Genomic DNA, 6,000 nt, shown 5'->3' on the forward strand with positions numbered 1-6,000 from the left:
ATCGCTAGAATGTAACACCCGTTCCTTAGGTATATTTCTTTATGATGTTAAAGTGTATAATTTTTGAGAAATAAAAGTCTACGCAGGACGTAATTCATTAAACTCATGTGGGGATCTTATGCCCTACGCAGGGCGTAACCTCGGTTACGCAGGGCGTAGTGGCGCAGAGTGCAAACCCTAATTTTTTGGGTTTTGAGTCCTGTTTAAGGACCTTAACCCCTTCAGACCTTTCTGACCAACCTCCATCCCCTTTAGCCCCCATCACGAAACCCTAGTCCCTTGGAGAGAGTTTTGGAGCTCGAGAGTGATTTTTGGTGCATTTTGATTTTGAAGGAAGGCCATTGTAAAGTTGTGGTGCACTCAAGCTTGTGGATCTAGATTTTGCATCCTTTTGTCCATCTTCAGAAACCTTGATGAGTGCTTTGTTAGAAGCTGCTAGTTTATGAGTTTATGTCATTTTTGTTCACATATTTTTGGTCTTCAAGGGTATTAGCTACTCCAGACCTTGTGAGTAGCATTTCTAGACGTTTTGGAGTGTATTAAGTCATAAAAATGCAATCGTGGCCCCTTCCTTCCATCCATGCATGAGACGTGGATCATGAGAATGGGTAAATGGTTAGGGTTTTGGATTTGAGCTCTCTTTAGCCATGCAGAGGCATAAAGTTGGAGACTTTATGATTTAAAATGTTCATTAGGGTCACATCTGAGCTTTAAGCGAAAGGTCTTAATGTATTAAATGCTTAAAATGAGGATTGGGTAAAAGTGTTGTACGTAGGGCGTAATTTGGGCTACGCTCAACGTAACCTTATTTCTACCCGATTCCGGTTAAGGCTCTACGCCATGCGTAGAGAGTTGGAGTACGTCATGCGTAAGTCAACAGAAGGTTGACTGTTGACTTTTTGACCCGTTTGACTTTTGGTCAACTGTGAGGGGTTGAGGACTTGGAGGGGCAAAATGATCTTTCGCCCAAATGAGGATTAGTCTTGGTATTTGGACTTGTTGAGTTGGAATAATTACCTTAATTGTTAATTAGGGCTATTTTTTGATATGATTAGTAGGATGAGTCTAGTACCGACAATTTGGGTGTGAGGTTTATCAGTCTTCTGTGAGAGGTGGGTCTTCTTACTATATTGCCTATGTCATAGTATGTGTGCATGCTAACCAACTGGGTCTTACTTGATATTTATTGTTATGTGTTCTCGGGAGTTGCTGATAACTCTCGGGCGTGTTGTTAGCCCACTGAGACTGTTGATAGTCTCATGGGTTGTTAATAATCCATCGGGCGTGCTGTTAGCCCACTAAGACCGCTGATAGTCTCCAGGGTTGCTAATAACCCACCGGACGTGCTGTTAGCCCATTGGGATTGCTGATAATCCCAGGGTTGCTGATAACCCAAATCTATTTATTTTATGATGTGATGTATGTGATACTTTGGGGAACTCACTAAGATTCATGCTTACAAGTGTTGATTAAATGTTTTTCTGGTACTTCAGATGATCGCGGGAAGGCGAATGCTTGATTGTAGACATTCGCATACAGTTTTGTGTTTCCGCATATTTTGATACTCTGATATTTTGGGATGAATTCATTTTATACTTATCTTTTCTTGACGTAGGTTTCATGAAAATTGTTTTATCTAAATTAAAAATGAAAAAATTGTTTCAAAAATGGGATGTTACAATTTGGTATCATAGCCCTGGTTTGAGGGATTTAGATTAACACTCGTGCGATTCCAGAATCAAACTAAGGATATGAGAGTTTTCATAATAATTTTTCAAAAGAAACAAAGAATTTTAAAGGATAGAACAGGGTGAAGCAATGTGTACAATAGGCCGGAACTCGAGCGATGATTTTCCAAAATATCTCAACTTGTTTTATATGTTGTGTTGAGCTGTTATATTATGAGCTGATGAAACTTCATGCTAGATGATAGGCTAAGGATCCCTCAGGAAGTACGTGGTAGGGTTGCCTGATTTGTGATGCCTTTAGCCTAGGAAGTTGGTTTTAGGGATTGAACCTATCCTTGTGAATTTCTTTGCGTATGCTGCATAGTTATACATAGTTAGGATATTATAGCCTTAGAGTGTCTAATTTAGCCTTACTTCTTGTTCCTTGTTTGGTTGTGGACATGAGGTAGAATCATTTATTCGACTGTCTATTGGGTTTTGAATTATGAACAATTGGTGTATGTGAAGGAATTAGAGAGAGTAGCGGAGATCCCAGCGAGGCAGAGTTGTGATCGAGATGTAGCCTAGGATGAGTTCCTAGGTGCTTAGTTGTGGTTCTGAGGAACCTATATGTCACAACTAGCATTTTAGCTAGGAAAATTATATTCTTATGAAATCATTCAACCATTGTAAAGCATGTACTCTAAGTGAATATCAATCAATGTCCATCTAAATACATCTTCTATGTTCATTTAAGGGTTGAAAACCCTAGAGATCCAAGTTCAAGTTCTTTATGGACTAGGATTTCCTTATTGGGCCTAATAGACCAATAAGCATTTAATTCAACTATATTGGGCTTGGAAACCCTATTTGGATTCTAAATGGACCCAATTCATAAACCTATAACATTTTGGACCATTTGGACTTAGAATGATTCATTCTAACCCTAATGGGCCTTATTGGGTCATAACTAATCCAATTAACCCTAATAGGCCATAAATCCATTCTTTTATGTCAAATTGGGCCGTGAATACACTTAATGGCCCAATGGGCCGAAACATATTTATTGGGCTTCACAAAATCGATCAAAACCAAGAGTGGGCCAAACTAATTCAATTTCATCCATCTTAAGCCCAATTCTCAGCCCAATGAGGAAAAGAAAAGAAAAATAAAGGGAAATTAGAGGAATTATGAGAGCTTGCCACCTCTTTATTGCATGGTGGATCTCCATGCACATCACCTCACTCCCTCTCTCTTCTCTTCTTCTTCTTCTCGGACGAACCTCACTCTCATCACCACATTCTCTTTCAAAAATCTTTCAAGAACACTCTCTCTAGAAAACCTCCTCTCTTCTCCAAATTTTCAAAGATCTAGGGTTGTTCAAGGAGATTTCCACCAAAAATCATCTTTCTTTGGTAAGTTCCTACATATCCAAGTTATACAACTTCATTCTTATGTTAAGAACATTTCTCCTAAACATTTTTGGTGATCATACTCTTAGAAAACCCCCATAAGCTCGAGATCTACTTCAAGGTGTTGCTAGGACCAAAAATCTCTCCCTTTCTTCTTCAAAACCGAAACATCAAAGCAAAGGTGAGTTCATACCCCATTGTTTTTGGTTTTTACATGATTTTTGGGGGAGAATACTAGTAAAATGTGTAGATCTATGTGTTTTATGCATGTCATGTGTGATTTCTTAGTTTATTTTGCAAAAATGTGTTAGATCTTAACACATCTCGACATCTTAAGCAACATTGAGTAAAGATCCACGAACTAAGACACCTTATACATCATATTATCAAGTTAAAAGTATTTACATGTTTAAGATATGAAAATTTAAAGCAAAAATCATGTTAAGGGTCATATTTGTCAAGAAAACAAAAGGATAAGGGCAAAAAGTGACATCTACGGTTTCATAAGGATCAAACAGGTCATACATATAAAAAATTGGGTTTTTATGATATCCCTACTTTTTCAAAGGGCCAAAAGTGTAAATTTTAGCCTAATGGGCTTAATATTTGGGCCTCACGATTTTGGGCCCAAATTTGCGAAAAAATGAGAGTTTTGAAGTTAAAAATGTCATTTGATCAAAGTTTGAGCCATAAATGTAAATAAACCAAATTTAGGGGTGAAAATAACATTTATTTCTAAATTGGGCTAAAAATGCAAAGTTTTTGGAATTTGGGCCAAAAATGTAAAATTCACGAAAAATGGGTCGAAAATGTAATTTTCTGCAAAAATGGGCTGAAAACGCCAATACATGTATTTTTGGGTCAAATCTGTCAATTATTAAACATTTGGGCCGAAAATATAGAACTTTTATAAATTAATGGGCTAAAATGTTATTTTTAATTAAAATAGTCCAAAAATGACATTTTTGTAAAATAAGCCTTTAAATGTCTCAAATTAGTTCTTAAGAGGTTTAAAGCGCAAGTTTTATTAAAAATAAGTTCAAATTATAAAATTACGACATAACAAACTATACTATAACGAACAAACGAAATATAACAATGGTGCGATTATTGGGCCTAGTATTTGTTATACATGTTTTTGGGCCTTCGTGGTCCAATTAGACGTTTATTTGGCCCAATGTATTCATCACATGTCTATTGGGCCTAAGTGACCCAATTACATGCTAAATGGGCCTAATTTACCATTTACATGTTATTGGGCCTTGGTGGCACATTTACATGCGAATTTAGCCTGGAAGTAACTTACACGACTAATGGGCCATAGTTGTCTTTTCTTCATGCTTGTTGGGCCTTGTCTTATCATTTCAAACATTATCTAATGATCGAACTTCTAAATACATTTAACATTATACAAATTCATGTGAATACAAATGGGATCTAGTGAGACGTGTCGGTTGACACCACTGAGTGTATGGTCGTAGCTTGTAGTTATAATCAGAGTCTCCTAGAGGGAGAGCGAGAGTTTGTGTATAGATCTATATGGGGGTGATTCCCCCACACCTGAGCTGTTCACTACAGTTAGACTAGGTCAGTCTAGGGTGACAAAACCTTGAACGAAAATCCGACATTTGGAAAAATACCAAGACAGGCAAATCAGTCACTATCATGTATGGTTATAACGACTCATATAGAGATCCATTTCCATTAAGACATTACGGAAAAATTAAAAACTCGTAAGTCATAATTATACAAAACATTTCTACAGTGCAAGGACCGTGACATTTTTATAAATCAGAAAATATCGGATTTTCTGGGGAAATACTATTATTCAAATACTACTTACATACAACAGAAAGAATAAAAAGAAATTTGAACTGCATTTCTATATGTTACTACTATGAAATTCACAAATGCATTTATACTTGATTTTCATATCATTTTTCAGACGTTTTACAGAAAATATCGGATTTTCTGGGTTTACAAAAGATACAAAGACTTTTATTCAAACATGCTTATGAACTCACCAACATTATATATGTTGACCGTTTTCAAAATAACTTGTATTCTCAGGTAATCGTTAAGCTAAAGAATCGTCGAGAGTATTTTGGGATTTCTTTTATGCATATGTCAATTATCGTACAATTTATGTCTTCGGATTATGTAATGTAAAACAATGTACTTGATGTGAACAATGCCAGTTGTTATATGTAATGTTGATGACGATTGTGTTATGTTTCATGTATATTCATTGTGATGATATTTCAATTTATAGTCACACGAGCCCCCGGACATTTCCGCCGTCTGGTTCGGGGGTGTGACACTATAGGTGTGTAAATAGACCAGAGGAATAGGGTTCTTGTAACTTAGGGTCTTGGGAGGACAACCTGAGTCAAATACGGATAGATGTGGAAGGAAGTATTGGACCCGTACTATTGAAAGCACATGATCCGTATGTGGTTCAAGAAGAAATCATGGGGCACTAATGAACTTGAAGGAGTGTGTATAGTGTTTGTGTGCGCTTTAGCCTGGTTTTGATTGTTTTCTTGTATATTTTAGTATGGCGATTACCCGAGGTTCAAGCTCCAGCAACACGGGGAGGCCAAGTACTAGTGATGAGGAGATTTGTAGGATCGTTGTCGTCAAGGTGGCCGCGACAATCAGGGAGACTATTCCAGAGATGTTGGGTCTATAAAGACCACTATGATTGAGCTGTTTGATGAGCGATACGTTGCCGTTACTGAGGCTGCTGTTTCCGCAGTTGATGCTGCTAGACCGCACGAGGGTGATTTGGTGTTGTATCGGGAGTTCAACAACACGAAGCCTCCTGAGTTCGACGGGTTCAAGGACCCGATTTCTTCTATGAGATGAGTCTCTGATGTGGAGGGATGCATCTACATTTGTTAATGGCTGGAGAACTTGAA

The sequence above is a fragment of the Lactuca virosa genome, chromosome 1, assembly GCF_052849685.1.
Source record: "Lactuca virosa cultivar CGN04683 chromosome 1, Lactuca_virosa_CGN04683_v6, whole genome shotgun sequence".
Classification (NCBI taxonomy): domain Eukaryota; kingdom Viridiplantae; phylum Streptophyta; class Magnoliopsida; order Asterales; family Asteraceae; genus Lactuca; species Lactuca virosa.